The sequence below is a fragment of the Delphinapterus leucas genome, chromosome 17, assembly GCF_059928025.1.
Source record: "Delphinapterus leucas isolate spDelLeu-1000000601 "Yukka" chromosome 17, BTC_Dleu_Yukka2, whole genome shotgun sequence".
In the NCBI taxonomy this organism is placed as follows: Eukaryota; Metazoa; Chordata; class Mammalia; order Artiodactyla; family Monodontidae; genus Delphinapterus; species Delphinapterus leucas.
Genome location: NC_143145.1, coordinates 42,953,490 through 42,966,074, shown reverse-complemented (window position 1 = coordinate 42,966,074; position 12,585 = coordinate 42,953,490). Strand labels below are relative to the sequence as shown.

General features: G+C 41.4%; 1 protein-coding gene across 3 annotated transcripts in view; it reads right to left on the bottom strand.

The window, feature by feature from the left end:
• The window catches only part of CDH17 (cadherin 17), a 105,574-nt gene that overhangs the window by 15,846 nt on the left and 77,143 nt on the right, over positions 1–12,585 (bottom strand). The gene's annotated exons all lie outside the window — the stretch shown is intronic.

Sequence of the window (12,585 nt, the reverse complement as noted above, 5' to 3'; positions counted from 1 at the left end):
TGGCGCAGTGGTTGAGAGTCCGCCTGCCGATGCAGGGGACGTGGGTTCGTGCCCCGGTCCAGGAAGATCCCACATGCCACGGAGTGGCTGGGCCTGTGAGCCATGGCCGCTGAGCCTGCGCGTCCGGAGCCTGTGCTCCGCGACGGGGGAGGCCCGTGTACCGCAAAAAAAAAAAAAGAATAGGCTTAAACAATACATGTCAGGCTAGCATAAAAGGACTTAAGTATCATTTAAGCAATTGTTTCTTTTTTTAAAATATCACCCAAACAATTGGTTTACATTCTTTTAAGGTTCCTCTCAAGGCAGAATCCATAATTCTATGGGGAAAAAATCCTAATCCTAGAGACCTGCTGAGGAGTGAGACAGACCCTAAAGTAGGGCTTCTAAAGGGGGAAGAAAGGGTTTCCTGGGATCCATGAACTCCCAGAAACCAAAATCTAAATATTGCATTGTTAAAAAGAAACAGGAGGCCCAAAATGGGGCCACTTGTGCTAAACCCCATGTCAACAAACCAAAACTTAATACCTAACCTAATTACAGTCTCAACCCCTGCCCAGAAATGCAACCTTTTACCAATCAACCTGGAATTACCTCATCAGAACTAGTGAGGTAATCTGCCCAATAGGCCCTTTTGTTCCCTTTAGGAGGGCAACCTTGCCTGAAACAATGCATTCTTTGCTAATAATTTCCTTTTTCCGCCTCCTTTCTGTCTTTAATAACCTCTCCTTTTCTACATCTTGGCGGAGGTTCTTTCTACTTGCTAGATTGCTAATGCCCAATCCATTAATTGTTTACTAAAGCCAATTGGATCCTTAAATTTCCTCAGTTGAATTTTTGTTAACAAATTTGGTGGCAGTGGTGGGATTGAAGGAGACTTACAACAGCTTTGAGGACAATGAGAAACACAGGTGTGGTACCCCTCAAAAACTGTAAGTTCACTGTCCTTCTTGCCATTTCCAAGAGCTGGGGGTAAACCCCTCTGAGCTCCACTCTGTTTGTGTTTAGCTCCTGATCCACTTGGCTTTCCAGTCCAGGGCTCAGTGGGTCAACTTGAGCTGGCTGATGGTTCCATGCAGAATCTGAGTCCCTAGGCCTTGGTTCTGTCTGAAGTTCCCCTCGGTTGTATAGCATCCCTTTCCCTAGTTCCAGTCCACAGTCCCCATTTACTGGAGTCCGTTGACTTAATCCATGCTGGGAATTGCTGATGGTGTGCACAACCTTCTCTTGGTTACCTCTGGTGTGTTAAGGTGTACATGTTTGTTTGTCTTATTTTGTGTAGATAAGGGCTATTGCTAGCAGAGAACTCAGAAGCCAAAAAAAGAGCTGCAAAATTTGGTGGGTACAGATGGAGCATTTAAGGGCTGTTAGAATGCTCACCACCTAACTCAAAGACTCCTGTATTAGGATAAGTTGGTCATAGAACAGGTTAGACTGATACAGACCACCTGCCAACCTAAAGAAAATTTCTGTGCAACAAGGTACAACACATGGTAAAACAATGCACAATCCCGAAGTCAGTGGCACAGCCCTTTTAGGTATTAGTTCAGCATAGCTAATGGGATCCATAAACTCTAAGGAGTTGAGTGCACCACCTTCCAGCATGCCTGCTTATTTTATGTCTAAAAACTATGTCTCAGGAGCTATAAATACCTACCAAAAAATGGCCAAAATTTTACTAAAGACAACCTAGAATTTTGTGCATAAGAACTTGGCTTGGTAACCATCAGACTGAGGTCCCAAATATGGCTGAACAGAAAGTAATGGAAGTTGAACTCCATTTGCTGCTAAGGGTCCTAGCAAACGTTCCAATTAGATAAAAGCATTTAAGAGTTGCACTTAGGGCTTCCCTGGTGGCGCAGTGGTTAAGAGTCCACCTGCCGATACAGGGGACACGGGTTCATGCTCTGGTCCGGGAAGATCCCACGTGCCGCGGAGCGGCTGGGCCCGTGAGCCATGGCCGTTGAGCCTGCACGTCCGGAGCCTGTGCTCCGCAGCGGGAGAGGCCACAACAGTGAGAGGCCCGCGTACCGAAAAAAAAAAAAAAAGAATTGCACTTAAAATTAATGGGCATGCAGAAGCCTCCAAAAGACTTAAAATTTCCAAAATAGTGTCATTGAAAATTTCATTGCAAAAGGCTAATAAAAAGTGCCCCAAAAAGACTATAGGACTGACATAATTCCTACTGCTCCCCTCCATCCTCCTTTATTTGAATATTCATTCTGGTAATCTTCTGTCTGAATTGCCTCTCCACTCTGAAGAAACTATTAATTAGTTACCTTTTATTAATAAAATAAGAGCTTAGCTTGGCTTTCTGCCTACCTAGGGCAAGCAGGCTGTCAGTTTTTTCCTTTCGCTATCTTTGGGAGTAACTCTGGATCCTGGAAAGGTAGTAACCTTTGCACCCTCTTTGAGGATACCTCTTGGGTCCATGGAGTTCCTTAACACTGCCAGAAACATTTACCATTTAAACAGGCTGAAAACTGACAAGCTATTGATAATGTCATTTAGGTTTCAAACCAATTCCTTGAGGAATCAAGAGCAATTCTTTTCATCTTACAAATCTTTGCAAAACTAGATATGCAGCTCTAGAGGCGATTCAAAGTTCACCTATTCCTTTTACCAATCTCCAAACCGCCCCTATTTTATCTTAAAAGGCTTATAACTTGCATTCTTTCCCTGTGCCTCTGAGATGTAAATGTTAAAGTACAAACTTCAGGGAGGTAAGTTTTATCAGAAGAAAAACAAAAAGGGGAAAGGTCATTTGAAATTTAGGACCAAAAAAAGCAACTTAAATTCAACTCTTTTAATAACTAGTAAAACAGATGTGATAAGGTCTCTCCATCCATCTGTATGTTCGTGTGTGTCTACATATACGTGTGTTGCAGATGTATGGTATTGCTAAAACTCATTTACAAAAGAGTTCTATTTAGCTGGCTTAAACAAACAAGCATTTATATAAATTTAGTCTTCATAGAAAGTCTCAAAAATATAATAGAGGCTAATCCAAATGTTTTTCAGTTTTATATATCCTGGGAAAATATTTTATATCAAAGTTAATTTAAAGTTGCTGGTTTACTTAAAATAGAATGTGTCTAGAATTACACTGAATATAATACAGGCACACAAATTTTATGCTACATGGGTTTATTAGTCAAATAAGTCCATGTTATCTCTGTTACAAAATTTGTCAGCAAAAAATTAAAAAAAAAAAAAAGCTTGGGGTGATGGCTGACTTTGTCTAATGTCTCATGAAGCTTTCATGGGTAATCTAAACATAATAGTTGGGAGCAAGTGATTTAGATAGATGTAAGTGGGATAAGAGTTTTTAGGTAAACTTTTTTCTGCAATAATTATATTTTATGGTATGTGTACTTAGTCTCTCTTTAATAACTTACACCCTTAGCATTTTGCTAAATTAAATGTTAGAAGTTCATTGAATATCTAGATCACTTCTAAATAATATAAAATACTAAAACATTAATTACTGAACGTAGATTTTTACCTACTTTTGGTTTCCTTTTGCAGAGGAACTAAAGATATTTGGCTCTATTAGTATATATGGTTTGTGCCACATTAAAAATTTTACTATGAAGAAGCATGTATTTCTAAAAATTATGAAATGTATTCACAAATTTGCTAATCTAAAGAATGCTAGTGGAATAGTTCACAACTGCTTACTAAGTTTTCACTATAAATTAAGGTTTCTAAGGGTTAAGAATTCTAATATATGCAATTAAAAATAATAAGAAACAACTCTGTATGCAAGGAAAATTGGATATGTTTTTTGTTTTGGAGGTTTTTTTTTTTTGGTTAAAAGGGTATGAAGTATGGAGATACATTTTGTTGAGGGAAATAAAAGTGATTTTGCTCTAAAGTAAAACTAGTTATTTCAAAATGGGAAGAAAAAAAAGGACAAACTATGGATATAGGAAGTTAAGAAGAATGAAAGAGAGAAACAGAAAAAGAGAGGGAAAATGAGGAAATCTTGTGTGGTCAAGTTGACTAAAAATTAAATTGTTATTATAAGTGTTTTAAAATAAGCTTTAATACCAGTAGTATACTTATGTAAAACTAAAACTTAATTTTCTTTCCTCTGTTAAAAGGACAAAGTTTTATTAGATTTACTAATAAATGAGATCTACTCTTAATAAGAAATTTAAACAAAGTTTTTTCTTTATCTGTAAAATAACCTGCCTGGAAAGCAAAGATTTTGTGTTTTATCAAAATAATTTTTTGTGTTTTATATCTTTATTATCAGGTCTTTGATTACTTAAGTAAACTGAGTCTTCTCAACATTAAAAGAGCAAAGTTTGGCTCAGAAGTATGTAACTTATTGCATTTGCTCTTGAAATCTTTTATTGTCATTTTGGATAATTAAGTGGATAATTAAGTATTGTTTCATAATGATCTGTGATCCTTTTTAGCCAAGTGTCCAAAACCTTTTGAATTTTTTGGCAAACTTCCCCAAATCAAATTCTAAGTGAAGTCTTTTTGACCTGGAAATAACTTTGGGATTTTCCATAGGGCCTTTGGAAAAATCAGAAAAGATTTGTTCTTTCTCCTTATAAAAAGAGAGATGTTACACTAATTAGGCTTATTTGATATGTTAAATTACATGGGAAAAATCATCAAACAAGTAATACTGAGCCTTCTTTATGTTATATTTGTATAGATACATGTTATAAGTGTTACAGAAATGGGATAAAATTCCTGGAAATCTATTATTTCCTGGTATGATGTTATCAGTCATAATTGTAATTATTATCTTAAACATTACATATTACAAAAATAACCAAATTTCCTTGTCAATTCCATTATAATGAATTCTCATCAGATCTTTAATAATGGGCATTTTAAGGATTTTGTCATTTACAGATAGTTAATTTTTTTATTCTGATGCTTTTGCGAAAACGTTCCTACAAAATTGCTTCATCTTCAGAGAAATCCATAAGAAGGACTCTGACAGGTATTCTAGAATACAGGTTTCTGATCATTTTGTTGTGTTTTTTTTTTGCGGTACGCGGGCCTCTCACTGTTGTGGCCTCTTCCGTTGCGGACGCGCAGGCTCAGCGGCCATGGCTCACGGGCCCAGCCGCTCCGTGACATGTGGGATCTTCCCGGACCGGGGCACGAACCCGCGTTCCCTGCATCGGCAGGCGGACTCCCAACCGCTGCGCCACCAGGGAAGCCCTCTGATCATTTTAAGATCATAAAACTAAACTGAGTAAGAATTTCCAGAACTAGTGGAAAAACTAGATTCAAACAGAGCAAAGTAATAATTACATTGGATTAAATAAAATGAGGAGGAATTGATTATAATTTGTATGACTTTTAAAACACTGCTGGTTCCTTAATGCTTTGGTTTTCCAGATTTAAAGAAATATTTTCACTTAAGCAATCTATGACTTACAGCAATTGATACACTATACCTTTGTAAACAAAAATGACATTTTTTTCTACATGATCTCTCCAGAATTTAGAAACTCTTAATGTATTCTTTTCATGGCAATATAGGTAGTCATTCACATAAGTTCAATAAGAATCTGTTCTCCTGTAATGGAACACAACTGGAAACATTGACCATATTACCAAGGCTTGGACTGAATTGTCACATTTGAGAGAGATATACATAGACTCAGAGAGTACCTTGCTTCCAAGGTTCCAGCAAAGCAATCTTAAAAAGAGCTTATATAGTCAATCACTATTCTTGCTGCACTTATGTAAATAATCAAGGCAAATTTAATGCAAACAAATTAAGTTTTACTAGGATTATCCTTAAAAAGATTTTTTTAAAAAAGCAGGAATAACTACTTAAATTTATTAACTGCTTAATAAATTATGTTTGTACCTTTATCTATATTAGATTCTAATCCTGCTAATTATCTTTAAGGGTTTGTTATATACCTGTAAACTGGACTGGATCCTGAATTTTTCTACTTTCCTCAAATATCTGGCTACAACTTTCCAAACTAATGTTTCCAGTTTTCTCCCACCCTTCTGAATTGGAAGCACTAAGAACAAAGACTGCCCTTGAATCTCCTTGCAAGGGACTATACCAGGTCCTCCTCACTACCCAGATGGCAGCCAAACTTCAGGGTCTTAAACCTTGGATACACATCTCACAGCTGAAGAAGACTCCACCTGACATCTGGTCTTATACAAATGCTGGAAATCTCCAAATCAAATTGACTGGGAAGAGAAGTAGCTGACACTGAGGTAGATGCTTCCTTCCAAGACACCACATCAAGACTTCGTACTTCAACTGAACAACAAGAAACTTTTTTTTTTCTTTCCCTTTCTTTTACTCTGGCATTGGCCTGGAAAGGTAACACCATCATCTGTATCTTCCAGACCACTGCTAAGGGAGGTAACCTCTGAAATTTAAAACAACTACTATTTCAGGCTAGGAGAAAACCTAACTGACATCTAGCTTGAACAGGCAAATGCAACTATCCCTGCAAGTGAATCTATTAACAGTGCCACCTTGGTGGAAGTGATTTGTGTCCCGACAGGATTTATCTTTGCCTGTAGTGATTGTCATTCTTCTTATGTACCTAGACGGCTGGTACATATCAGGCAATGTCTCTTAGGTTATCTAACTGTTCCCCTAAATGTTCACAAACAAACTGAGACACCTCATTGGTTGACTCCCCTGGATTTACGTCATTGAGTTAGAAAGGAATTATCAAGAGGTATTCATGACTCAGGATTCACTTCCTTTAGCAGGGCCATACTTCCCCAGTTAAGAATATATGTAAATGAGAGAAAAAAAAAAAGAGTATATGTAAATGAGACTAGACCAGGAATGTTTCCTTAACTCTTGAAAATATTGAAACATATTGAAAAATCCTCTGTTAGAGCAATAGCTGTCCAACAAAAAAATCTTTAGGCTTTCTGGCCCAAGTTGTTCTTGATAATAATATAGCCCTTGATTCTCTTTTAGCTGAGCAAGGAGGTGTCTGCACTGTGGCCAATACCACCTGCTGCACCTGGAGTAACACTTCTGGGGAAGCTGAAATTCAGTTCCATAAGATCACTGAGCAAGCCACTTCTCTTGGCTTAAAAGAGTGACTTCTGCCATGGAGTCTTTCTTTGACTTATTTGATTTGATTGGTTTGGGTCTTGGGGACCATGGCTCCAAAGTGCACTCCAGACATTGGGAATTATCCTGCTTGTTAGAATCAGAGTACTCTCCCTCATGTGCTGTATTCTCTCAAAAGCATTAAATGCAGGGCTTCTCTGGTGGCGCAGTGGTTGAGAGTCCGCCTGCCGATGCAGGGGACACGGGTTCGTGCCCCGGGCCGGGAAGATCCCGCATGCCGCAGAGTGGCTGGACCCGTGAGCCATGGCTGCTGAGCCTGCGCATCCAGAGCCTATGCTCCGCAACGGGAGAGGCCACAACAGTGAGAGACCCGCGTACTGCAAAAAAAAAGCATTAAATGCATGCTCACAACTGCTAACTATCAAGTCTCCCTAAGACTAGAACATCAGAAAAGAGACAAAGAGAATGACCAACTTAAAAATTGTGAACCTGAAGCTGATGCCTGTGACTATCACAGAGATTAAGCAAAAAAACATTATGACTTGTGAGTACCACACAGAGGATCAACAGAAGCTGAGAGAACTACAGAGAGGTATGTGATAGTGGCATTTAATGCCTTACATTTTGATCACATCTCTCAGATAAGCTGAGAGTCTGATCAAAAGGGGAAAATTGTTAAAAAGAAACAGCAGGCCCAAAATGGAGTCACTTGTGCTAAACCCCATGTAAGCAAATCAAAACTTAATAACTAACCTATTGCAGTTTCAATCCCTGCTCCAGGAATGCAACCTTTAACCAGTCAGTCTTGAATTATCTGGTCAGCACTAGTGAGGTAATCCACCCCATAGGCCCTTTTGTTCCCCTTAGGGGGGCAACTTGTCTGAAACAATGCATTCTTTGCTAATAATTTCCTTTGTCTGCCCCCTTTCTACCTTTAAAAAATCTTTTCTTTTCTACAGCTTGGTGTAGCTTCTTTCTATTTGCTAAGTCGGATGACACTTGATTTATGAAGTATTTAATAAAGCCAATTTGATCCTTAAATTTACTCAATTGGATTTTTGTTGTTTAACAATACATATGTTCATATGTGAATCTTTTGGTAGGGGGAGGATATGTAGCTTTTGTCAGAGTCTCAAAGGTACCCATGACCTCAAAAAGATGAAGGAACCAAAGTAAAGCCCAAAAGGCACATTATAGATTATGGGAACTGCACTGCTTTATTCACTCTTCCAGGCCTGGAGGACCCAGGATCTCCTGGTGAGCTGTCAGCTCTTTAACTTGAGTTTATATCAGTTTCTCATCAGTTAAACAAAAATGGTAGTATCCTTTCATGAAGAGAAAAATTGACACGTGATTGCATTAGCTTGGCCTGCCCTTCCCCAACATCTGAAAAAATTCTCCCACTCAGTCAAAAATTGGCTCAATGCTGTCCTCACCATATTGGCTTCCCTGGACCTTCCTCTCTATCCCCAAATGGGTGAGCTCCATGTCCTCTGTAATCTCATCACACTTAACTCAGGATTCTAATTGTTTGGTTATATATTCTAGATCCTTATTGACCATGAGCTCTCTGAGGAGAGGAATTGTGTTATATTCTTCTTTGCTTCTCATCACTTCCCTGACATGCAGTGCCCATAGTATATCCATTAGGATAGATAAAAATGAGAAGGCCTTGGTCCTTCTCAAGCCCTTGCAGACTCCAGTGGGAAAGAGATTCTGGAGAAAATCCCCACTCTCTAGAAACCCTCTCCTCCACGTACACACAAACACACACAACATCACAACCCAATTTCTAGTTCAAAAGAAAGTATAATAGAAAGTTTGCCCATATGGAAGAGAAAGAATTAAGTATGAAGACTCAAGGTCATTTGAGGTAGAAAATAAGAATCAATTGACTTTTGTTAAAATACAGGATATAAAATCTTGTAAGCTAACTACAATGTAAAAATGAGGTTTTTCATAGAGATAAGCACCCACTGCCCGCAGGGCACAACCCCATGATGACCTGTTGATCACTACCACATGGTCTGAAAGGGCCGCTCACCTGGGGGGTTGTGAGGAGGTGTGTGCAAGCTGGAGCATCTGACTCCCAGGGACCCATTCATCATCTCAGGGGATAAGGGCAGGGGTGTCAAACCGAGATCTGGTTGATGGAACAGGAAGGCAGCGGCCCCCAGAGCAAGCCTGCCGCGTGGATAAAGGACACAGCACTCTGTTCCTTGTGGGTCCAGCCACACCCAAGCTCAGACAGGCAGCACATCATTCTACGTGCTCAGGCAGAGGATGCACACCCCCCATTCTTACCATCAGGTCCTAAGTCCCCTCCCTGGCTTTTCCATCCCTTCATGTCGTCACCAGAGGTGAGGGGTAAAGAAATGAGATGGTATATCTGCAGAGGTGGAGCAGCCTGTGTTACCAGAACAGAACATGTGAAGCTGAGAGAAGAGAGAGATGACAGAGAAGATACACATCAAGCTAAGGAGTTGGGACTTTATCCTTGATGAGCAGAGAAAGGTGGTGAGTGCAAGACTGACAAGGGCGGGGATTTGTGTTGTAGAAAGTTAACTCTGGGAGCAGCCACGGGAGGGATGGATTTGAATTCATCTGACCTGGGCAGCGAGACCAGTGTCAGTCTCTTGGGAGTCACCCTCCTAGGAGAGGGTGTCAGTGCTCCTGAAACACTTACTGAATGGAAGAATCAGCCTGCCATCAATCAGTCTGCTTAACTTTCACACCAGGAAAAACACTGAACCAAGTTTTCCAGGGATAAAATTAGAAATGGACGATGCTAAATTTGCAAATGATAATCAGCAGAGTTGAATCAAGGACGAGCCTTGTCAAACCACATATACTGTCTTTCATGACATGGCAGGCCTGCAAAGCCAAGTCAAGAGACCCTCACGGCCTCTTGGGATTACCTCGGGCCCATCTGGGCAACTTACTCCTCAGGTAAGCTGAAAACATATGCTCATGCCACAATCGCTCTTCTGCATACAACTGCTCAAAAGGTCAAACCCCCTGATTTAGATTCCACCTGGAAGCAGAGATAAAGTGCCGAAGGAAAGGAATTGAGACTGGGGATATTTAACATTTACACCAATCATCAGTGATGAGGAAAAAGTGCACATTAGTTTTCCAGATGATACCCTTGCTGGTTAAAAATAAGTCACGTACTAAGAATGAAAAAGAATCAGCCATAATGAAGAAGTGACAATATTTGTATAAAAAAAAAATTAAAGCCAAAACAAACCCCTGAATTTCAAGAAAGGGGGTGCCAGGGGAGTTATTGATGAGCCAGGCAGGGCTCAAAGAAATAGCCTTCCTGGCTCCTGACGCCTGCTTGGTCCCAAGGGTATGATGATCTACCACACAACAGGCGAGAGCTTGGGGCAGCAGTAAACAGAGAGAGGACAGTGCTTCTAAAACTTGCTTAATCCTAAGCATCACTTGGGGCAAGTGAAACAATAAAAAATGTATATATTGGTCTGTGCCCCTGGTTCCTGACACTGAGCTCCTAAATCCCTTGGAATTTCCTGGATGATAGGAGTGACTTTTATTCTAATGAGGTGACTCTTGGTGGCTCCTTGGATGGTTTCAGGATGGGGGCTGGTTACCAGAAAGACCAAGCCATGATTAGAAGCTTGGAACTTTCAGCCCCACACCCACCCCACCCCCCACCCCTGGAAGGGGAGAGGGGCTGGAGATTGAGTTAATGATCAATCATGTCTACATGATGAAGCCTCAGTAAAAATCCCCAAAGTAAGGCCTTCAGAGAGCTTGTGGGTTAGTGAACACATCGATGTGCTGGGAAAGTGAATACACACCCTAACTCCATGGGACAGAAGCTCCTACTCTTGGGGCCCTCCCAGACCTCGCCCTATGTATCTCCTCATCTGGCCGCTCATCTATATCCCTTATCATATCCTTTATCAAATAAAAATTGGTAAATATGTTTCCCTGAGCTCTGTGAGCTGCTCTAGCAAATGATCCAACCCAAGGAGAGAGTCATGGGAACCTCTGATTTATAGCCAGTCAGTCAGAAATACAGGTAACAACCTAGAACTTGCAATTGACTTTTGAAGTGGGGTGCGGGGGAGTCTTGTGGGACTGAGCCCTTAACCTGTGGGGTCTGATGCTATCTCCAGGTAGACAGTGTCAGAACTGAGTTAAATTGTAGGACATCAGCCTGGTGTTGGATAATGGCTTGATGTGTGGAAAACCCACAAACCTGGTGTCAAAAGTGAAGTGTGGTAGTAATGCAAGAGTAAAGGAGAAACACTTTGCAGGGCACTAAAATTACTGATTTCCAGGTCCTCCCATAGAGAGGCTGAGTCAGCAGTCCCCAGTGGGCACCATTTGACTCTTGGATTAGACAAGTTTGGTCCCCTTGGCAAGAAGTGAAAACACATCTATCCACAGGCAGAATCCTGGCTTCTGCCCTCACTCTAATTAATTAGAATTAAGATAATGCTGGACATTCATTAAATTGACTGCTACCTGCTGGGGGCTGTGTTAAGAGCTATATATGTATTTTCACACTGAATCCTCCAATGTCCTTATCAAGAAGGTGCTGCCATTTCACCAATGTTTCAGATCAGAAAACTGAGGTCTGAGGTTACAACATTCGGTCAAGGTCGCAGAGCTAGTAAATGGCAATGCCAGGCCCCAACAGAAATCATTTCCTGAAGGGAGTCAGAAGCCTGGGGTCAAGTTCCCAACTCTGCCATCCCTGGGGGACTGACTGCATCTTGCTGTGGGCCTGAACCTCATCTGTACAGCGGGGCTATTTCTGCCTCCCTCAGAGTTGGCGTGAGAAGAAAAGGAGCGTGTGCAGAAGTGCTTCATGAAGCACAAGGGGCTTCAGTTGTGGAGTGTGCGCTCCTCAGTGAATTTTACCTGCTGTTAGCACATTTGTAATTCAGATGAACAGGTTCTGATAGAATTGTGATTAAGAAAATATCAGGGAGAGGAGCTTCAAGATGGCGGAAGAGTAAGATGCGGAGGTCACCTTCCTCCCCACAGATACACCAGAAATACATCTACACGTGGAACAACTCATACAGAACACCTACTGAATGCTGGCAGAAGACCTCAGACCTCCCAAAAGGCAAGAAACTCCCACGTACCTGGGTAGGGTAAAAGAAAAAAAGAAAAAACAGAGACAAAAGGATAGGGACGGGACCGGCACCAGTGGGAGGGAGCTGTGAAGGAGGAAATGTTTCCACACACTAGGAAGCCCCTTCGCGGGCGGAGACTGCGGGTGGCGGAGGGGGGAAGCTTCAGAGCCACAGAGGAGAGCACAGCAACGGGGCTGCAGAGGGCAAAGCGGAGAGATTCCCGCACAGAGGATCGGTGCTGACTGGCACTCACCAGCCCGAGAGGCTTGTCTGCTCACCCGCCCAGGGTGGGCGAGGCTGGGAGCTGAGGCTCGGGCTTTGGAGGTCGGATCCCAGGGAGAGGACTGGGGTTGGCAACGTGAACACAGCCTGAAGGGGTTAGTGCGCCATGCCTAGCTGGGAGGGAGTTCGGGAAAAAGTCTGGAC